This window comes from Canis lupus, chromosome 10, assembly GCF_003254725.2.
Source record: "Canis lupus dingo isolate Sandy chromosome 10, ASM325472v2, whole genome shotgun sequence".
In the NCBI taxonomy this organism is placed as follows: Eukaryota; Metazoa; Chordata; class Mammalia; order Carnivora; family Canidae; genus Canis; species Canis lupus.
Genome location: NC_064252.1, coordinates 34,992,082 through 35,015,755, shown reverse-complemented (window position 1 = coordinate 35,015,755; position 23,674 = coordinate 34,992,082). Strand labels below are relative to the sequence as shown.

At 41.0% G+C, this 23,674-nt stretch overlaps 1 pseudogene; it reads left to right on the top strand.

Moving 5' to 3' along the window:
* The first annotated feature begins 15,926 nt into the window (after positions 1 to 15,926).
* Positions 15,927 to 20,359, top strand: LOC112675230 (NHP2-like protein 1; annotated as a pseudogene).
* Positions 20,360 to 23,674: the final 3,315 nt, after the last annotated feature.

The window sequence follows — 23,674 nt, the reverse complement described above, 5'->3', positions numbered from 1 at the left end:
AGTGCATTATGCTATTAGGTTGCAAATAATAACCACAAATATATAGAGAGTATACCATGGTATATACAGTATAATATATATATATATATATATATATATATATATATATAATCCCATTTGTATAAAAATTTAAGACTATTCATATGCTGGTATATACATATAACCTTTTCTCTAAGGACGTAAGAAATTATTAAAATTGGCAGGAATTACTAATAATTAATAGCAGCAATCATTATTATCTTTGAGGAGAGCTAATGGGATGAGAGAAAGGCAGGGGTTTTACCTCTTATTTCATACTTCAGAACTCTCTTCTTCCTCCCTCCACCAAAATTCCTAATTTTCAGAGTAATTGGTCTCAGCTAAGTACCCAGAGAAAAGCGATTCTAATTAAAGGAATCCAAAGAAAAGTACATTGCAAATAACCTCAGCTTCTGGCTCCTCCATACCTCCTATCCAGGGAGTTTGCATTGTAAAACAACATTCATCTTCACCAGGATAAGCTGTGCTGAATCACAAAGACCAGGGAAGAATTTCAGGAATGTGAGGTCATCTTTTCCCTTTCTGGTGTGCTTGTATCACTGTGGCTGTGGCCTGGACCCTGAGCAAGGTTCAGATTAGTATTTCTCAGCCCTGACTGCATGGTGGAATTACCTGGGGAGAGATATTGATGACCTATTATCACACCTAAGCAGATAAACCCAAACCACTGGGATGGGGCTCAGGTACTCATTATTTTTGAACACTTGACACTCAACCAAGAGTCTAGAACAGTGGGTTGCTCTAGACATCGGCATCAGTCTGTGGGGCCTGCCATATGATATACCACAGACCAAGTAGCATAAACAAATTTATTTTCTCATGATTCTAGAAGCAGGAAGTCCATGATCAGGGTGTCAGCAGGTTTGGTTTCTCCTGAGGTCTAGCTCCTTGGCTTGCAGATGACTGTGTTCTCCCTGGGTCTTTGAATGATCTTCCCTTTGTGTTTGTCTGTGTCGTAACCTCCTTTTATACAGACACCAGTTATACTGAATCAGAGTCCACCCTAATGACCTTGCTTTAACCTAATTATCTAGTTAAAGGCCTCATCTTTAAACACAGTCACATTCTTACATACTGAAGGATAAGACTACAACATATGGATTTTGACATATCTCATAATTTAGCCCTGATGCAGTTTTGGAATATTGGTGAGGTTTGGAGCCAATGACCAAGAAAGAATTCTTGAGACATCTTTGGTGCAAAATGGTGCTTTTAGTAAAGCACAGGAGACAGGACCCATGGGCAGGAAAAGCGGCTGCCCCAGGCCTGTGAGGGGAGGCTGATTATATACCTGGGAGTTGGGAAGGGTTTGAGGATAGTTTACTCTCTAAGGAATTTTGGAAGCAAGGTTTCCAGGACCTGGAGGGGGCTAGCTGTTTTGGGGAAAAGGTTGCTTAGTACTATCTAATAAAACCTGAGTCATGAGACCCTTCAGATGTATATCGGTGGGCCATGTGCTTGGTGGATGACTGCCAACATGTATCTTGGGGGTTTAGAGATAAAGGAAATTTCTAAAGGAATATTTGTATGTTAGGTAGACTTACAGGATCCTGGGGATCAGGCTAAAACTGCCTTTTGCCTTTAGCAAAGTATTCATATCGAGGCAGTTGAGTCCATAGAGGAATGTCTCTCTACCTGTTTCAAGGACTTGTCAGAGTGCTTTGTCCATAGCTAGTCCTCTGTTCCCTATCATTTTCCCCCTGAACAATTTTAACCCTTAAATCTTTAAGGTTGTTGAAGATGAAGGGTCTCATCTTTTGAAACTTCTTCCTGCTGAGTAGAGGCATACAGATGTCCCTACCTATGGATCAGTATTGGTCATTTGGGGAACAAATCGGGGAGTTATAAAAAGGAGAAGGCAGCTTCAATGAATTCCTTGAATTTGAGGACAACACATGAACCTCCTTGAGTAGAAAGGATCATCTCTCAACTGGAAGTTATGGCAGTGAAGGAGTATTCGCAGTAGGCAGGGAGACACCAGAAATAACAAGGTAAGGTTAATATTATAATGAGAAAGTGAAGACCTTTGACAGTTGACCTTTGATAATTTTCCTCTAGTCCAGGAGTTTATTTTTTTAAAAAGATTTAATTAATTTATTCATGAGAGACACACACAGAGAGGCAGAGACACAGGCAGAGGGAGAAGCAGGTCCATGCAGGGAGCCTGATGTGGGACTGGATCCTCCGTCTCCAGGATCACACCCCTGGCTGAAGGCTGCGCTAAACTGCTGGGCCACCGGGACTGCCCTAGTCCAGCAGTTTAAAGCAATCACTAAAGGAAAGATTATTTAAAGCACCATTTGAGTATTCATGTTAGATAGAAACCCAGAAATATTTTTGTGGTCATCTGGAATGTATACACAGCATTCAGGTTTTTTTGTTTTGTTTTGTTTTGTTTGTTTAATGATAGCACAAGTTCTATCTTGTGTAATAGTTAAAATATCCAATGCCATTCTATTTCTGTAAAACTGCTTCACACATTTGTATTACTTTAGTATTTAATAGAGAAATTTTACATTGAGTGTCATTTAGGGCTTTGACCATGTATTTATTAAGAGGTTCCATGTTCCAAACAACATCCTCTGGCCTCAAAGAGGGAACAACGATGGATGCTGGGTGATTATAACAATAACACATAAAACATGTCCATTGTTTTAATTTTGGAAGGTTGGCTGGGTTGGTAATGGTAATGATGCATCTGTGAATCCAGGCAAAGCCCAGAGTACAGTGGCCTATCCAGCTGTGGCCTATCGAAGCCATGGCCACAAATCAGAGTGGCAAAGCCATTGGGTCACATTAGAAGACAGTCATACAATTTTGGGCATCCCTAAATGTATCATTCAATCCAATCATAAAGAAAGTAGGGTCATCCATTATCTTCACAAGTCCATAGTTAACCCTAGAGTGAGGTGTCTTCTTACTTTAGGGAACTAATTGTTATCCCAGCCACAGAGAATTGGTTAGAGTGCTAGCTGGGTTATACAATTGCTGGGGAGTCAATCCCCCCCCTTTTTTCCTTTTTAGCTGTTTAAATATTCATATGCCCATGGGGTCCTGTTATCCCCACAGAATAACAAGAAGATTATACATTAGCTATTGTAGCAAAACCTCAAGTTGTCTAGGTTAAGTAAACACTAAAGTCAAGCAGAACTAGAACTTTACATTCACAAAGGTGTGTTATTGAAACCGTTTCTCTCTATAATAACCCTTATTTCTAAATCGGAGGTAGCCACATCAGGACTGAACCGACTGCAAAACAAGTCCAGTTTTTAACATATTTGGCCAAATTATTTACATAAGCTCAGCAAGATGATTGATCACATACATCTTTTAGAATCTGCTTTGCTGGAACTTTTTATAGGTTGATCTTTTAGTAGCCTCCCCAGGCCAGAAGCTAAGCCAAGTACAAGCCATCAGTCATGCCTGCAATACCTGTAGATTTGGGCAGATTCCTCTTCACAAGGTCCCCAAAGTATCCTGAGATTCCTGAACCTGCCAGGAAGTGACATTCTTTACTCACCTGGTGAGGCTTCTGCAAACTCCGAACTGAACTCTGTAAGCAAGGTATCAGGCCAACATTTCCATGTGGCTTTGTGGCTCCACGTTTCACAAGGTCAGCCTTAGTTCCTTAAAGCTGTTTGATCATATCTAAGTCTATGCATGTCTCTCAAATAATGACATTCCAGTCAAATTGGTATGGTAAAATAACCCATGTTGGGGATCCCTGGATGGCTCAGCAGTTTGGTGCCTGCCTTCAGCCCAGGCATGATCCTGGAGTCCCAGGATTGAATCCCACATCGGGATCCCTGCATGGAGCCTGCTTCTCCCTCTGCCTGTGTCTCTGCCTCTCTATCTTTGTCTCTCATGAATAAATAAATAAAATCTTTTAAAAAAACCCACATTGTTTCCAATGGTGTCCTGTTACAAGAATAGATTCTTATTGAATGTGTGCAAATGACTATGATTGGCATGGAAGAAAGAATACTTACTGAGACCTTTTGAATTTCCGAGGGTTCAAATAGAGACAAAAGTTAAATGCTTTAATTTATTATTATTTCTACTAATCACTGATGTCTCAAGAGAAAGTTACCTGAGTCTGGAAGAGCAAATATTAGAGAATCACCAAAGTTTTAACCAAGAGTACAAAAACAACAACTATATATAATCATTTTCCCCAATTTACTTAGTCCCATATAACTATTTTTGTTTAGTTTGAATGCAGCTTCATTAGTTCTGGAAATTCTTATCTATTTCTGTTTTAGGATTTTAAAGACATTGAGTACCTGTATATATATGAACCTCCTTGAAGATGAAATTCATTTTCCAAGAAATGGGAATGATTATAAATGATGAAAACTTAGAAATGGACATGATTAATAATCATGATGCAATCGACAAGGAAACTCAAGTTTTTTGTGGCATATAACATTTCAATGATCAAAATATCAAGTGATGACGTTATATGAAAACATATTAAAACTTTAGGAATTGCATATCATCTCTAGAATAGTTTTGGCATTTACTTAAATGTAACCTAAGGCTTATCATTTTGCTTAACAGTACTTTCAGAGTAATTTAAAGTAGTACAAGTAAGAGGCCTAATGAGTCAAGACTCCATTTACAACTCAAATCTTGGGAAGTTTGTTAAAGCACATGCCTAAATAGGATTAGGGATGTTAAAGACCTGATAAAGGCAAAACAGAAACTGGTTTTACTGGGCAAAGAGAAAACAACTGTTTGCATTTTCTTATCAAGAGGAGATCAACAATTTAAGAAAATTTGTCTTTTCAAAGAGAGAGAAAGCAGACTTTTAATCTTATACTTGAATATTTTTAAAATCCATTCATTTCAATCTTAGTCTGTCCTGACCACATCTAAAATTCCTAACTCTGGGAAACGAACTGGGGGTGGTGGAAGGGGAGGAGGGCGGGGGGTGGGGGTGAGTGGGTGATGGGCACTGAGGGGGACACTTGACGGGATGAGCACTGGGTGTTATTCTGTATGTTGGTAAATTGAACACCAATAAAAATTATTTTATTAAAAAAATAAAATTCCTTTCAAAAGATTTCTCTTCACAGACCTACAACTTCTTTTGCATGCAGATTTCGTCCCAAGCCATTTCTTCTCAAACAACCAGTCTTATTTAGGACAAAATTACCTTCTTTTACCTTTAACAAAAATGCATTCCCATTCTTATATCTTTCTTACGTGTCTCCAACCTTTCTAAATACAGAGATATTTCCCTTATTCTCCATTAGTCTTAATTACTTTTAGCAGAAACCTTAGTTTCTGGTGAAAACTAAGTAGTAACCAATTGTGAATTGTTACAGCAAAACTAAGACAAATTTATTAATTTATTAGGCACAAAGCACATTTATAAACATATTCGAATATCCTTAGTTTCTCTGTAATAAGAGGTCAAAAGCACAAACCTACGTCCAGTAATAAATGCGTTAGCACTTTATCCGATGTGGAAAAGATCTAGATATCCAATGAATTGAATCTCAGTAACCATCCAAGCAAAACTTTAAAGTTGTAGGTTACCAAAAACTTTGAAAGCTATCTTAACAATACCTATGAAAACTTTGAGACGGACAAGAGAAACCATTGTTTTAAGTTATCTTTGCTAGCAAATTGCAACAGAGATAACATGAACTTATTTGACCTTTAGTAAACCTTGATAAAATAAAAGTTTCATATTTAATGCTGATAACTTTAAAGACAGATCTACCTTAAATCAACAAATTTAAGTTAGTTTAAATATTGAATGTTTCACCTGGGCCCACTCTTAAAAGTTACTTTGTTCCCCATTACCAATTTTTACCTGAGACACTGGTAGGGAAATCTGGAGTGGGCAGTGTTAAGTCCAGGGGGTGCTCTTTGCTTCTTGACAGAGAGAGTAGGAGCCAATGGTGCTGTAGGCACCAAGGATGGTATAGAAGCCAGTTATGTAGGCCACATCCAAAATGGTGCAGAAACAGGGGGAGGGGGAAGGGAGACAGAAAAGGCAAAGTGCTGCCAGAAGGCAGAGAAAGGGTTCCTGGTTCTCAAGCTCATCAGCTTCAACAGAGGAGCAGATGCCATGTTTTCCTGCCAAGAACGGGAAATGGGCAGTCCAAGTTGGGCTGGAGAAGACAGGGAATTTCCCCAAAATAAAGAGAGTTTTGGCAGCTGTTTGGGAATAATCCTTGAAGTCCCCACCCTGAAGTAGACTAACCACAGTTGGCTCCAATTATTGCCATTAACCTGGGAAATGAGTGAGGGTGAAGCCCCCCAATCTATTAGGAGAACAGTGAGAGAGTAACAGTCAGACTCCCCTTTGTCTGGGATGGCCTGTGTTTTCTCCAACACCCTGGGTTTACTTGGAGGAGGTCTATTTAGATCATTATTATCCAGTGTCAGGAAGGAGTTTACTAGCTGACACTTTTGGGCCATTTGTCCTACTTCCTGCAGAGGAGATCTAATGGATAGATCCCACTGAGGCCATGCAGTGTTAGAGGAGCTCAGTCCTTTCCTAAATTTGCAACCCAAATTGTCTCCAGTGGGTTAAAAGGCACCCTGAGGAGGAATGGTTGGAGACTGAAGACAGGAGCTCTCATGCTCCAAGGGAAGAGTAAAGAAGGTCCATTACCAAAGAAAATCCCCTCCCCCCATGACTCTGAGGTGTGTCCCACGCTCAGGATATGTCAGAGGTTCCTGGTCTCAAAGTGACATGAGATGTCCCTTAAACAAAATAGCAATGAAACCACAGCTCTTAAAAGCCTGTGTAGGAGGGAGGCCTGCCCTCTCCCCGCATCCCCAACGCTTCCTAGGCTACAGATGGGTGTGAGTGCTAGTGTATGGACCGGAAAACCTTGCCTTGAAGGTCCTGCCATGAAGATCATGCTTTATTTTGCCTTGCCTTGAAGGCAAAACCTGCCATTTTTAACCCATGGAAAACACCAGAAAAGTTTACAAGGAGGACATTACCCAATTTTGTAGCTTAAGTATTTAGTAGAGGACATTGACAGAAAACAGTAAAGATAGGGATCCATCTTGGTCTAAGCAACATTCCAACACATTTAGTCCTTACAGCCAATGGTCCAGGGTTAGGTATAATTCCATCAGGTACCGGTTTCAGCTGGATCCCAGTGGAGATCTTGTGGGCAGAAGTGGCCGGACCAGGGATGTGGAGGGGATCACATTAGATCAATAAGGAGGAAACCTCACATGGGAGTATTAAGATTGGCAGCTGTCCTGGTGACTTAGGTGGCTATCCTGTGCCCAAGATAAGACAATTTAGTGTAAGGACAAGAATAAAGAGAGGGCATCAATTTTCTGGGTATTATTACCATCGTGGCTGGGGTACTAATTTCCAGTCAAAAGGCAGGTTTTCTCCTCCCCATAGAGTAGCCACAGGCTAGAGATTACAGCCTGAGCAATTGGCATGAAAGTGTTCCAATAAGACCACACTCTTCCAAGGCCCCTGGAATGAGAGCAAAAGGAAGAAAAGAGAAAGTACTTACCAACTTTGCACCGAAGCTCAGAGTCCAGATGTAAAAACTTCAAAGCCCTATGGTGGCACCGAACGATGAAGTTTTGGAATATAGGTGAGGTTTGGTGGGGTGAGGTTCAGAGCCAAGGTCTTTGGTGCAAAATGGTGGGTTTAAAAAAAAAATTGTATTTAAATTCAATTGGCCAACATATAGTATAACACCCAGGACTCATCACATTACATGCCCTCCTCAGTGCATGTCACCCGCAACCCTTTGTTTGTTTCCCAGAATTAGGAGTCCCTCATGATTTGTCTCTCTCTCTAATTTTTCCCACTCAGTTTCCCTCCTTTCCCTTACAATCCCTTTCTCTATTTTTTATAGTCTCCGTATGAGTGAAACCGTATGATGATTGTCCTTCTCTAATTGACTTATTTCACTCAACATGATACCCTCCAGTTCCATCCATGTCGAAGCTAATGGTGTGTCCTTTCTGATGGCTGAGTAATATTCCATTGTATATATAGACCACATCTTCTTTATCCATTCATCTGTCAAAGGACATCATGGCTCCTCCCACAGTTTGGCTGTTGTGGACATTGCTACTATCAACATTGGGGTGCAGGTGCCCTAGCGTTTCACTACATCAGTATCTTTAGGGTAAATACCCAGTAGTGTAATTGCTGGGTCATAGGGTAGCTTTATTTTTAACTTCTTGAGGAACCTCCACACTGTTTTCCAGGGTGGCTGGACCAGTTTGCATGCCTACCAACAGTGCAAGAGGGCTCCCCTTTCTCTACATCCTCTCCAACATTTGTTGTTTCTTGTCTTGTTAATTTTCCCCATTCTCACTGGTGTGAGGTGGTATCTCATTGTGGTTTTGATTTGTATTTCCCTGATGGCAAGTGATGCAGAGCATTTTCTCACGTGCTTGTTGGCCATGTCTATGCCTTCCTCTGTGAGATTTCTCTTCATGTCTTTTGCCCATTTCATGATTGGATTGTTTGTTTCTTGGGTGTTGAGTTTGATAGGTTCTTTCTAGGTCTTGGAAACTCGCCCTTTATCTGATAGGTAATTTGCAAATATCTTCTCCCATTCTGCAGGTTGTCTTTTAGTTTTGTTGACTGTTTCTTTTTTTTTTTTTTTAATTTTTATTTATTTATGGTAGTCACAGAGAGAGAGAGAGAGAGAGAGAGAGGCAGAGACACAGGCAGAGGGAGAAGCAGGCTCCATGCACCGGGAGCCCGATGTGGGATTCGATCCCGGGTCTCCAGGATCGCGCCCTGGGCCAAAGGCAGGCGCTAAACCGCTGCGCCACCCAGGGATCCCTGTTGACTGTTTCTTTTGCTCTGCAGAAGCTTTTTATCTTGATCAAGTTACAATAGTTCATTTTTGCTTTTGTTTCCCTTGACTTCATAGATGTATCTTGCAAGAAGTTGCTGTGGCCAAGTTCAAAAAAGGTGTTGCCTGTGTTCTCCTCTAGGATTTTGATGGGATTCTTGTCTCACATTTAGATCTTTCATCCATTTTGAGTTTATCTTTGTGTCTGATGTAGGAAAATGGTCCAGTTTCAGTTTTCTGCATGTGGCTGTCCAATTTTCCCAGCACCATTTATCAAAGAGACTGTCTTTTTTCCAGTGGATATTCTTTCCTGCTTTGTCAAATATTAGTTGAGGGTGCATTTATGGGTTCTCTATTCTGTTGCATTGATCTAGGTGTCTGTTTTTGTGCCAAGATCATGCTGCGTTGATGATCACAGCTTTGGAATACAGCATGAAATCCGGGATTGTGATGCCTCAGTATTGGTTTTCTTTTTCAATATTCCCCTCACTATTCGTGGTCTTTTCTGATTCCACACAAATCTTAAGATTATTTGTTCCAACACCGTGAAGAAAGTCCACAGTGTTTTGATAGGGATTGCATTGAATGTGTAAATTGCCCTGGGTAGCATAGACATTTTCACAATATTTATTTTTCCAATCCATGAGCATAGAGTGTTTTTCCATCTCTTTATGTCTTACATTCTGTCACATTGCTGAATTGCTATATGAGTTCTGGCAATCTTGGGGTGGAGTCTTTTGGTTTTTTTTATATACATTATCATGTCATCTGCAAAGAGGGAGAGTTGGACTTCTTAGTCAATTTATATGTCTTTTATTTCTTTTTGTAGTCTGATTGCTGAGGCTAGGACTTCTAGTACTGTATTGAATAACAGTGGTGAGAGTGGACATCCCTGTGTGTTCCTGATCTGAGGGGAAAGGCTCTCAGTTTTTCTCCATTGAGAATGATATTTGCTGTGGGCTTTTCATAGGTGGCTTTTAAGACACTGAGGAATGTTCCCTCTGTCCCTACACTCTGAAGACTTTTGATCCAGAATGGGTGCTGTATTTTGTCAAATGCTTTCTCTGCATCTATTGAGAGGATCATATGGTTCTTGTTTTTTCTCTTGTTGATGTGATCTATAATGTTGATTGTTTTATGAGTGTTGAAACCACCCTTGCATCCCAGGGATAAATCCTACTTGGTCATGGTGAATAATCCTCTTAATGTATTGTTGGATCCTATTGGCTAGTATCTTGTTGTGAATTTTTGCATCTGTGTTCATCAGGGATATTGGTCTATAATTCTCCTTTTTGGTGGGATCTTTGTCTGGTTTTGGGATCAAGGTAGTACTGGCCTCATAAAAAGAGTTTGGAAGTATTCCATCCCTTTCTATCCTTCAGAAGAGCTTTAGCAGAATAGGTATTATTTCTTCTTTAAAGGTTTGATATAATTCCCCTGGGAAGCCATCTGGCCCTGGACTTTTGTGTCTTGGTAGGATTTTGATGACTGCTTCAATTTCCTCACTGGTTTTTGTCCTGTTCAGATTTTCTATTTCTTCCTGTTCATTGGTTTCCATGAATCTTTTTAATTCTCCTCTAATTTCCTGGTTAACCCATTCATATTTTAGTAGGATGCTCTTTAACCTCCACATGTTTGAGTTTCTCCCAAATTTCTTCTTGTGATTGAGGTCTAGTTTCAAAGTATCGTGGTGTGAGAATATGCAGGGACAATCCTAATATTTTGGTATTGCTTGAGACCTGATTTGTGACCCAGTATGTGGTCTATTCTTGAGAAAGTTCCATGTGCACTTGAGAAGAATGTGTATTCAATTGCATTCAAATGGAACGTTCTGTACATACATGTGAAATGTACTTGGTCTAGTGTATCACTAAAGGCCTTTGTTTCTTTGGTGATGTTGTGCTTAGAAGATCTGTCTTTTGCTGAAAGTGCCTTGTTGAAGTCTCCTACTGTTAGTGTATAATAGTGTAATTAATTGCTATACTTGGTGGCTCCCACATTAGGGGCATAAATATTCATGATTGTTAGGTCTTCTTGTTGCATAGACCCTTTAAGTATGATATAGTCTCCCCCTTCATTTATTACTATAGTCTTTGGGATAAACTCTATTTTATCTGATATGATGATTACTACCCGAGCTTTCTTTGAGGACCATTTGAATTGTAAATGGTTCTTCACCCCTTCATTTTCAGGCTGGAGGTGTCCTTAGGTCTAAAATGAGTCTTTTGTAGACAGCAAATAGATGGGTCTTGCTTTTTTATCCAGTCTGAAACCCTGCATCTTTTGATGAGATCATTTAGCCCATTCACATTCAGAGTGACTACTGAAAGATGAATTTAGTGTTATCATAATAACTATATAGTCCCTGTTTTTGTGGATTGTTTCTTTGGGCTTCCTCTGCCTTTTACTGGGTCCCCCTTAATATTCCTTGCAGAGACAGTTTGGTGGTCACATATTCTTCCAGTTTCTGCTTATCCTAGCAGCTCTTTCTCTCTCCTTTTATTCTGAATGAGAGCCTTGCTGGATAAAGTATTGTTGGCTTCATGTTCTTCTCATTTAGTACCCTGAATATATCCTGCCAGCCTTTTCTGGCTTGCCAGATCTCTGTGGGGAGGTCTACTGTTAATCTGATATTTCTCCCCATATAAGTTAAGAATCTCTTGACTCTTGCTGCTTTAAGAATTTTCTCTTTATCTTTGAAATTTGCAAGTTTCACTATTAAATGTCAAGCTGTTGAATGGTTTTTATTGTTTTTTTAGGGGGTCCTCTCTACATCTTGGATCTGAATGCCTGTTTCCTTCCCCCGATTAGGGAAGTTCTCAGCTATGATTTGTTCAAATATACCTTGTGGACCTCTTTCTCTCTCAGCCTCTTCTGGAATCCCAATAATATGTATAAACTTCCTTCTCAAGCTATCATTTATTTCCCTAAGCCTTTCCTAATGGGCTCCTATTTGTTTTTCTCTTTTTTTCCTCAGCTTCCTTCCTTTCCATCAACTTGTCTTCTATGTCACTCACTCTCTCTTCCACCTCATTAATCCCAGCAGTTAGGACATCCAGTTTGGACTACATCTATGTTAAAGCGTTTTTAATTTCAGCCTGATTAGATCTCTTCTGCAGTAATGAAGTCTCTAGATTCCTTTACACTTTTTTCGAGCCACTAGTAACTTTATAATTGTACTTCTGAATTGAATTTCTGACATCGTATTTAAATACACATTCTGTAATTCTGTGACAGAGAGTATTGCTTCTGGTTCTTTCTTCTGTGGTGAATTCTTCCTCCTAGTCATTTTGTCCAGTGCATAGTGGCTGTTTGAGTGAGCTGAGTCAAAAATATCATCCATGACATAAGTAAAATACACCCTAGATGATTCTGAAGAGGTCAGAGAGCAGAATATAAAAGAAAGAGAACAGAACAAAGTAAAACAAAAGGACAACTAAAGTGAAAACCAAATTTTAAAACAAAGTAGCAAAAATTAAAAACCTAAAATAAAGAAGAAGAAGGAAAAAAAAGGAAAGAAAAGAAAAGAAAAAAAAGGGGTTTGATGGTGGTGGTGAGGAAGTGATAGTGGCAGGGGAATGTAGTCTCCCTGAGGAATCCTAAAGGGTGTTCCTCTTGGTTCTGAGTGTATTTTGTTTTGTATGTTAGAAGATGCTCAATCCCAAATTAAATAAACCAGCAATACTTATATAAAGACCCAACATCAACCACAAAAACACAAACCAGATAAAAGATGGGGGCAAAATGGGAAGGAAGAGAGAGAATATAATCTCACGGAATGAAGCAAGACGGTGCTCCACTTGGTTCTGGGTGTATTTTGGTCATGTGTTAGAAGGTACTAACTTCCATCACTGTGAAACAAAATGATACAGAAAAAAACAAAAAACAAAGGACAAAAATCCATATCTCATATATGTACCAAAATTAAACTGAATATGTTGAAAGGAATTCAGAAGTAAAAAATATATCTAAGACATGTAATTGTAGAAATATGAAAGTTAAAAAGGAAAAAAACTAAAAAAAAAAAAAAAAAAAAAAAAAAAAGGAAAAAAACTTAAAAATCAAGAGTTGGTAAAATATTGTAGGTAAGGTGAGAAAAGAGATAAAATATTGGAAATTTTTAGTCTGATACAAAAACGAGTTGTAATGAAAAAACAAAACAAAACAAAACAACCCTCCCTAGTTCTATATACTATTTTCCCTCGGTCCTGTAGCTTTCCAGTGCTGCTTGTTCAGTAAACTTGCTCTTCCCTTGTTCTTCCAGCAGTTCTTCTGGTGGGTGGTCTGCTGCTGATTCTCAGGTGTCTGTGCCTGGGGGAGATGCCCCACCCCTTGCCAGGTGCTGGGTTCAGTGTGAGCTATTTATCTTGTGAGGCCTTTGTTCCATAGAGGTCCTGCCTCTCCCAGGTATAAGGGAAAAGAAAGAAAAGAGAAGAGAAAAAAATGGCAGAGGCCAGATTTCTAGGTCTGGAGTCAAGCTCCTCGCCGGGAACTAACCACAATCTCCTGGTCCACATTGGCTTACCTGCTCCTGGGGGTAGGCGCAAGTGCACTGATCTGCATAGCTTGCCAGGGCCTAGGGCAAGAGTGTTCTCAGTTTCCTGTGCCCTTCCCACTTCCACCTTTCCTGCGGGAATGGAGGATAGCTGGGTTTTCTGCTTCGGTGTCCTTGGATCCAGGGCCCTGTGCCTATGTACCTGCAGTCCTAAGGACTGCCTCTCCGGAAGAGAATGGAGGACACCTACCTCTGCCCATCAAGACCCAAACAACGTGCAATTGTTAGCCAATGAAATCAGATCCTCTGAAGGTGGGGTTTGGACTTAAGTATTTTTTCAACCATAAATGATTCTGATGTTTGTAAGCCAATGAAATCAGATCCTCTGAAGGTGGGGTTTGGAATTAAGTATTTTTTCAACCATAAATGATTCTGATGTTTGATTTGATTCCATATTTTCCTCTTTGGACAGCAATTTGATTCCATGTTTTCCCCTTATCCTGGTTTGGGAGTCAGTCTCTGAAGAGTTCAGTGAGCCTTGGTCTTAATCTTGGAATAACCAGATCAAGTTCCCTGTTGGATCAGGATATAAATGTGTTTCATTTAAGCTAATGATATTGATGGGGGAACAGAGGACTAACTATGGACAAAGCACACTGACAAGTCCTTGAAACAGGCAGAGAGACATTCCTCTATGGACTCAACTGCCTCGATATGAATACTTTGCTAAAGGCAAAAGGCAGTTTTAGCCCAATCCCCAGGATCCTGTAAGTCTACCTAACATACAAAAATTCCTTTAGAATTTTCCTTTATCTCTAAACCCCCAAGATACATGTTGGCAATCATCCACCAAGCACATGGCCCACCGATATACATCTGAAGGGTCTCATGACTCAGGTTTTATTAGATAGTACTAAGTGACCTTTTCCCAAAAACAGCTAGCCCCCTCCAGGTCCTGGAAACCTTGCTTCCAAAATTCCTTAGAGAGCAAACTATCCTCAAACCCCTCCCAACTCCCAGGTATACAATCAGTCTCCCCTCACAGGCCCGGGGCAGCGGCTCTTCCTGCCCATGGGTCCTGTCCCCTGTGCTTTACTAAAAGCACCATTTTGCACCAAAGATGTCTCAAGAATTCTTTCTTGGTCATTGGCTCCAGACCTCACCCCCCCTAAACCTCACATAATTCCAAAACTTCATCAATATCACTGAAAGAGACTGGATAATGTGAAGGAAATGAGGGAACCTCTGGTGATGTGTCAGGTACCACTAGCTGCACCATAGCCAGAGTGCCCCTGTCTCTGTGGTACAGCCCTGATTTGTTCATCAGTGGATGCCCCTTCTGCCTGTGGCCCTGTCTATGTGAGGATGCGATGCCTGGAGCCAGGGGGACTAGCCCACTGACATGACATGAGATAGGAAAAGCCTGGATTCTTGGTGATACCATCACATCACAGAATCAAACCAACTCCTCAAATTACTCCATCTTTGGATTTTTTGTTAGAGGAGGTAAGAAAATTTCTTCCTGTTTAAATTATTGACCTGTGATTTTCTGTTTCTTGCAGCCAATTCATCCTAAACTGATACAGCTAGTTACTCCAAGGCAGTGTTTCTCAATTACAGTGGCTATAAATTACACTTAATTGGGTAGTTTTAAAAAAAACACAACAAGATAAAACAATCCTATTGATTTCTGGGTTCCACATCTAGAGATCTTGATTTAATTGGTCCAGGGTGAAGGGAAGACCCTGGGAATTTTAAAACCTGGGCTTGAATTGAGAACCACAGCTCTAACGTTAGGACAATTAATATGAAAAGATTACACAGGAGCTGCTTCAAAGCCCTTGCAAGCCAAAAACTGAGTAGAGGTGGGATAAACCAGTACCTTGTGCCTGGGCTGTTGTCAGGGCAGGGCAAGATCAGCCCATGCGAATACAGTATGCATCTCACAGGGAGCTCTGATAGTCACAGAAGGCTCCGTTTCTAGGACTAGAGGCGGACCTGGTGTCTGGATAACAATGACTTCATTCACCTCCTTATACAAAAGCCATCTGTTTCTCATCAATCAGAAAAGTTGGTGTGTATGGTACACATGTAGCATGTGTATGTCTGTGTGTTTGTGTGTGTGTGGGAGGGGCGGGTTGTAGTGATGAGGAAATGGAAGGGTTTGCACTGTGGTTTGGAACTGGATGGAAGCACAGGTTTTCCAGTATGAAGAACCTGAGGAAACTGAAGCCCTGACCATGGTGTGAGCCTGTACCAACCTAATCCCCAGTTAGGCTTTTTGAGATTGTGTTTGGTATGTGCCGTTTCCCTACACAAGGGTGAGATGGGTTCTGCTCCCTAACTCTTACACTCTTGAAAGCTTACACTCTTGAAAGCTTAATTTTTTAATAATAAATTTATTTTTTATTGGTGTTTAATTTGCCAACATACAGAATAACACCCGGTGCTCATCCTGTTTACCTGTTTTACAGGTAAAACCAAGTTATGGAAGGATCCTGGTCCCTGTGTGGTGGGAGTAGAATTTTCATTGTCAGCTTAAATACCAGCAATTGTTGTTGGTGGTGATATTGGTGGTGATGACCCTGTGGAGCTTCAGTGAGGTCTGGGGTGTCACTCCTTATCAAGAGAATCGGTGAGAACCCATTTTCCTGGAGACTTGCCTTTAAGGATTGTGACTAGAAACAGACAGCCCTTCTATTTACCGTGTTTCAATAAGAAGTGAATGACTCTTTCTCTTTGAATGCCCCTTCAAGGATTACCCAGGACTCACATGTCTAAAATCCTCACAGAATGACCTCAGTGCAGACAGCAGGCCCTGTCTTTTGGATGTTGATGATTAGGAAGGGGGAATTAAATATTCAGTCATTCAGAAAGCATTGACTGAGAATCTGATAGGTTCTAGAGAAGATGCTAAAGCAGAAAAATACTTAGTCCCAGCCCTCAAAGACTTTACAATTTGTTTAGGAAAAGGAAACTAAACTACAGAGTGATATTAGAAATAATTAAAGTTGAATTGTATACTAGTACTACTAAAAACCCCTAAGTGGAGCTGGAAGGGTTGGAAAAAGGGCTTTGTGAAGAAGGTGGGGCCCCAGTTAGGGACCCAGTGGAGCACTGGATTTGGCTAGGTGGGAGGGGCAGGTGAGATTGAGATGTGCTGGGGTCTGTGGCCAGGATATGTAAAACCTTGAAAGTCTAGGGAGCAATAGGATCATTCAAATCTTGACTCATGCACCCAGAGTCCCATGACAGGCTTCCATAATTCATGATGTTAGTCTGGCAACTCCCTTTCTCCACCCAGCTACAGCCAGTGTCTCAAGCTAACAGTGGCACAGAATAAATATTAATTCCAGAACATAGACCAAGTCAGTTCTCGTGTTGGCCTTGAATCCTCCAGTCAATGACCAACCTCACAAAAATGCTAGTATATTGAACAATAAACACATAGTTTCTTTGGCAGAATCCCCTGGCTGGCTGGCTGGCTGGCTGGCATTCTGTTGTCATTTGCCCAGAGCACTCCTAGGGCCCTCCTGCTCTACGTCCAGCATATTCAGTTTGTCTTCTGAGCCCTCCAGGTGGTCACATTTGGACATTTTACTATATCTTCTCCTATTGTTTGTCAACACTCATTCATTCTCCCTCTGAGTAGAGACTATTTCGTATTCTTTTGTATCTCTTAGGTAATAAGCATAGTGCCAGACTGACAGTGGGTTAAAATTCAATAGCACTTACACTTCCCGCAAGGTTATTAGAGACAAAAACTATACATACTTCTGATATTTCATATTTTAGGAAGGTAAATGTACATTTGAACAAAATTATAAAGGTACAATAGGGAAAACCAAATTTTCTCTCCCCTCTGCCCTTCATTTAATTAAATTACCTCCAAGGTAGACACTCCTAGATTTCTTAGGAGTATTTTGAGAAATTTTATATAGTCAAGAATATATATCTCATACTTTTCCACATAAATGGCAATACACTATAGTCACTATTCTGCACCTTGATTTTGTCACTTATTATTATATCTTGAGCATTTTCTATATCTGCACAAATAGTTCTGCTTCTTTCTTTTTAATAGCTGCATACTATTCCATTGTGTGGATGTACATATGATTTGTTTAACCAGGTTTCCACTCATGACCATGTAGGACAAGCAACAATGAATATGCTTATGAACACATAATTTTTATTATTTGTTATTTTATTTATTAATTTTTTAATAATAAATTTATTTTTATTGGTGTTCAATTTGCCAACATACAGAATAACACCCAGTGCTCATCCTGTCAAGTGCCCCCCTCAGTGCCCGTCACCCATTCACCCCCACCCCCTGCCCTCCTCCCCTTCCACCACCTCTAGTTCGTTTCCCAGAGTTAGGAGTCTTCATGTTCTGTTTCCCTTTCTGATATTTCCTACCCACTTCTTCTCCCTTCCCTTCTATTCCCTTTCACTATTATTTATATTCCCCAAATGAATGAGAACATATAATGTTTGTCCTTCACCGATTGACTTACTTCACTCAGCATAATACCCTCCAGTTCCATCCACGTCGAAGCAAATGGTGGGTATTTGTCGTTTCTAATGGCTGAGGAATATTCCATTGTATACATAAACCACATCTTCTTTATCCATTCATCTTTCGATGGACACCGAGGCTCCTTCCACAGTTTGGCTATTGTGGACATTGCTGCTAGAAACATCGGGGTGCAGGTGTCCCGGCGTATGAACACACAATTTTGTATTTATACCAGTAGAACTGTAGAATAATTACTGAAGAGTAGAATTTCTGGGTCTTAGGGTATATATATTTCAAATTTTGGTGATTATTGTCAAAATGCCTTAATAAAGTCATCCCAATTACACCCCCACAACCAATATATTAGATATATTTCCTGCATCCTCAGAAGCCTACTCTGATTTTATATCTTTGAGGCAAAAAATACTGAGCCCTCATTCTGTGTATTGTACCCTTTTTGATGTTATGAACATGTACAAGGCTGGGAAATACAGAATATCCTGCTCTGGTGGGAAGCTGTCAGGAAGTTTGCCAGATGGGCAGGGACAGCCCTATGAGAGTTGCCACAGCATACATTACCAAGGTGTGCAGAAGGCTGTCCATCTGGGGCTGTTGCATGGCTGTGGTTCTGAGGTTTATTTTAAATTTTACTTAATTAAGTTAAATTAACATTTTAAAAGAGATTTTCTTTATGTATTAGAGAGAGAAAGAGATGCACAGAGAGCAAGGGCAGAGAGAGAGGGAGAAGCAGACTCCTTGATGAGCTCAGAGCCCAGTGTGGGACTCGATCTCATGACCCTGAGATCATGATCTGAGCCAAAGGAAGACACTTAACTGACTGAGCCACTCAGGTGCCCCTAATTTTATTTTTTAAGTGAAATAATTTTAATTTTCTGTGGAATGTAACATCTAAGATCGATTAATCTTGTGGGCTTTTTTTTTTTTTTTTAATGGCCATCAGTTTGTGGGAAGGCTTATATCACACAGACAAAGCAGAGGAGGAGAGGGTTTCCAGGGGTGAAGAAGGCACAGTGATAGAACGAGGACAGTGGGAGAAGAGGAAAGTGGTGGAAGAGTTAGGAGTCACCAGGTTCTGAGGGTTGGGAAGGAGCAGGGAATGATCAGAGAACAGACCAAGTTTGGGGAAAAGAAAAATAAAGCTAAACAATGAGGTGAAATTTGGAGTTTAAAAGTTCCTAAAAATTTTCACAAGAAAGTAATTTCTTAGAGGGGGTCTGTTTATTTTGTAAATTTTGGAATTTCCTCCTTTCCCAGCCTTTGGCCATCACACCTTAATGCCTTTATTATTATTATATTTATATGGTTTTTACCATTTTTGCTCAGCCAGTGATAACTGGTATTACTGTCTTGGGGACTGTTTGCCATGCTGGGGGAAACTTTCAAGAAGTGTTGAGACAGCTTCTGAGATGTTTTCTCAGGCAAGTCAAAGCCCTGAACCAGTAACGTCTGGAAGCTTGAGGAGGCTGTTTGTTTTTTTTAGGTGAATCTTGGTCATCAAGCTCAACTAGTACTTAAGCAAACTGGTTTTATTACTTGGACTTGAAGCCACCACAGATACTTAAAGTTGTTTATATTTCACTTTTTACGATTTTATTTATTTGTTTAAGAAAAAGAGAGAGAAGTGGTACCCGGCAGGAGACCACCAAGGCAGACGCAATGACTGAGGCTGATGTAAATCCGAAGCCTACCCCCTTGCACCTACCCCCTTGGTGATTATTGCCAAATTGCCTTAATAAAGTCATCCCAATTACACCCCCACAACCAATATATTAGATATATTTCCTGCATCCTCAGAAGCCATCCCCTTGCAGATGCCCACCTCACCAAGAAACTACTGGACCTTGTTCAGCGGTCATGTAACTACAAGTAGCTTCGGAAAGGAGCCAACGAAGCCACCAAAACCCTCAACAGAGTCATCTCTGAGTTCATCGTGATGGCTGCAGACGCTGAGCCCCTGGAGATCATCCTGCACCTTCCGCTGCTGTGTGAAGATAAGAATGTGCCCTACGTGTTTGTGCGCTCCAAGCAGGCCCTCGGGCGGGCCTGCGGGGTGTCCAGGCCTGTCATCGCCTGTTCTGTCACCATCAAAGAAGGCTCCCAGCTGAAGCAGCAGATCCCATCCATTCAGCAGTCCATTGAAAGGCTCTTAGTGTAAACCACTGGCCTCTGTCCCTCTCCTCACTGAGTCCTCCCCCTGGGGTTGTGTATCATATCGTCTGTGTTCACGTGTAGTTTCTCCAGCTACCTTCTCTTGTTATATTCTAGTACTAAATCCTGGTTTTGCATTTTTGTATGTTGGTTGTTTGTTTTGTTTTACAGGTTGTTATCTGTATATTAATTCCCACCCCACCTCAATTTCCCATTCTACTCTCTCTCTACCATCCTATCCTCCCTTTTGAAAAATGAACTAATGCCAAGAACAGGCAGAAACAGAGTGGTGACACCATTCAGAGGCAGGGAAGAGCCTGTTAGAGGTCTGGTTTGAGCTCACTTCCTGTTGCATGTAGAACATGATGGATGTAAACACCATTCACTTTGAATCTTTGTGCCTGGAGTACAAAATCATTCCATATGTGTTTGTTCTCTAGGGGATTATGGATCATTAGGGGAGAAAGCATGTATTTTTTGAGGTTGTTAGGTGTGTGTCCAAGTGTCATTTGTTAATATGCTCCTGCTGTTTACTTTGGTAATGTGATGTTGTTCCCCTTTCCCCAGATCCCAACCATGCCCCTGAGGGTGGCAGGGCAGCAGCATACCAAAGAGATGTGCTGCAGAATTCCAGAGGCTACATGAGTGAGTTAGACGTGGGGCAGCTGATGTAAGTCTTGAAGGAGTCGAGAGTGGCTAGAAAAAAAAAAGAGAGTCCACTGACGCTGGAATGAAGTCTGAGTATGTCACGGAGACCTGACTGGAAGCTACAGCAGAGACATTGGAATCAAGGAAACATCCTCTCTGGTGAATGCAGTTGTCTTCAATGGACACCTGGTACCAGCTCTGAGAGCCCTTATACCTGTTTCCTGCCAGAATGTGGCTCAGATGTATGTGTTCTGTATCACATCAGAAGCACATCAGTGCTAGTGTGTCATTCTTGTGAGCATCCTAATAAAGAAATATATTCATAAGAAAAAAAGAGAGAGAGAGAGAGAGAGTACAAGCAGGGAAGAGTCGGAGGGAGGACAAGTAGACTCTGCCGAATGGGGAGCAAGATGCAGGGCTCGATCCCAGGACCTTGTGATCATGACCTGAGCTGAAGGCAGATACTTAATTGACTGAGCCACCAAGTGCCCCCAAGTTGTTTATATTTCTAATCCCAAACTTGCTACTTTGAATAGGAAAGGACTTAGATCTTGAATATATTTTGTAAATAAAAATTACTCATAGTCTTATAAATGTTTTACAAAATACATTTATCCTTTAAATGCAGTCCCCTTCCCTATGTAGGGAACATTTGATTTCTCTTTACTCATAAGTGTTTTATTTGTATAGGTATCACTTACTTATACTGGTTTGCATGTATAGACTGAGTGCCTTGTCAGGCACTAGTTAGGCTCAGTGCATTCAATTGTGTTACTTATTCAGTTATATCAGTATGGACTCAAGAATATTTGTTTTATTTTGGGGATTATAATCATCATTACTTATTTTGTTGTTCACATTCACCCAGCATTGGCCATCCCAAATTCCTTTAAATTGACCTCTTTCCTTCTGATATGCCCTCATTTGATTTTTGGAGCACTTTGCTATTTTTGGTAGTAAAAAGTCCCTGGAACCAATCTCTTCTCCAGGGAACTCTGGTTCCTTTTCTTGGAGAATGGTATCTGGGAGCCGAGTGTGCTCAGTATTATAAGGGTGTCACTATTTCTAGACCTTCTCAGTCAATAGGACTAGGAAATATGTGTATGTATAATGGCTTTTTGAAATGAACCTCTGCAATCTCAGTGTCTGTAACGTTTCTTTTCAAATCCATTTAGGACGATATAACAGAGTAGAAGTTAAATTTAAACTGGATCTCCTTACGTTGCAGCATTTGGGGTCCGTAAGGCATGGAAGTGGGAAAAGATCAGCAGGAAACAGCTGGTGGAGACATCTGCAACTAACTATAGCATATTTTCCATACCTGCTTTTCATTAGCAATGACAAAATCCAGCCACGCCTTGGACTCAACAAAATTGCTTTTTCCCTTTCCTGCACTCCGGTTAAGTAAACTCTAAAATTCCTTTTGCCAAATACACTTTTCCCTCCTCCTCCCTATCTCTACTATTCCTCAAAGCATGTACAAGCACTTACAGGGAAATTTGATCCATATGGGCTGGATCGTCTACACTTCACTCAGAAAAGCTCCTCTTTTGAAGGAGCTATTCCATTGCCAAGTGTGTCTGAACAACAATAAAACGTTTTTCCCAGAAAAAGTGATAATTGGAATCCAAAATTAGTATTTGTACTCTTCTTCTCCTAAAAATTTCATTCAATTTAACCAGCATTTATGAAATTCCTAATATGTATCAGGTGTATATTGGAGGCAGGTCCCTGGGGCTATAAAGGTAAAGGCTATCTGACTTGTCTTCTCCAGGAATTATTATTCTGTTGAGGGAAAGAGAAATGTACCAATGATGATTCTATTATTAAGTTGTTATCATGGGGATCCCTGGGTGGCGCAGCGGTTTAGTGCCTGCCTTCGGCCCAGGGCGCGATCCTGGAGACCCGGGATCGAATCCCACATCGGGCTCCCGGTGCATGGAGCCTGCTTCTCCCTCTGCCTATGTCTCTGCCTCTCTCTCTCTCTCACTGTGTGCCTATCATAAATAAATAAAATTTAAAAAAATTAATATTTAAAAAAAAAGTTGTTATCATGTTCTTGGCACATGTCACAAAGGGGGCTACCAGGCACAGAGGCACTCAGAGTCGTCTGAGGCTGACTAATGTGCTCCAGGTGGCACATCAAGGGAGAGACCCACCATCCTTTGAAGCCAGGGGGCCTCCATGTTAGACTACTGCTCAGCATCCATAAGGCCATGGTGGTGTACCTGGGAAGCACCTTGGGCAGGGGAAGAAGGACTTTGCCAGCCTGACCCCCTCCTGATTGAGCTTCTCCCCTTTGCCCCACCTTCTTTCTTCTTGCACACTCAGTAACCAGAGAATTCTGAACATTGCCCTTGTACTATCCCTTTCCAGTTCAGTCACGGCTTTGTTTTCTGCTTCTCATACCAGTGCAGGGCACTTCACCTTGTCAGGCAGCAGCTGGTTCTGCAGGTTTTATAATGTTCAGTCACCATCACCAGAGCAGTCAGCTCTGTCCTGCTGCAAGGCAGGTTCTTTACAAAGGACAGAGCAAAGACCTTGGGTCTCTCCCAGCACTGCAGAACTCACGACTAAAAATACATAGGGATGATGGGAAGTGTTTACAGTAGCTCTGCCAGAAGCCCAGCAAACGTGTTTAAAGAAAAACACACTGACTCTCAAGTAACAGGGCTAGTCACAATCAGCTGTTGATGATTGGGGGAGAAATGTCCTTTAAATAGTAGGTTTTTAGTAGTACTGCATAACAATGGTGGTTTCAGCCTAAACATAGGGACTTGGTGGAGATCCACCCAGAGACACAGTCTAGTGATCAATCATTGCTGCCGGATAAGCATAAAGTGCAGCCGACAGTTCACCGAGGACCTAGCAGGGCTGGTTTCTGGCTCACCCAGGCCAGTTTCCAGGGCTCTGTTCTGAGCTGGATCAAAGCAGAAATGCTCAGAATGCCCTCAGGGGCCAAGCCAGGTCCAGAGCAGATTTTACACA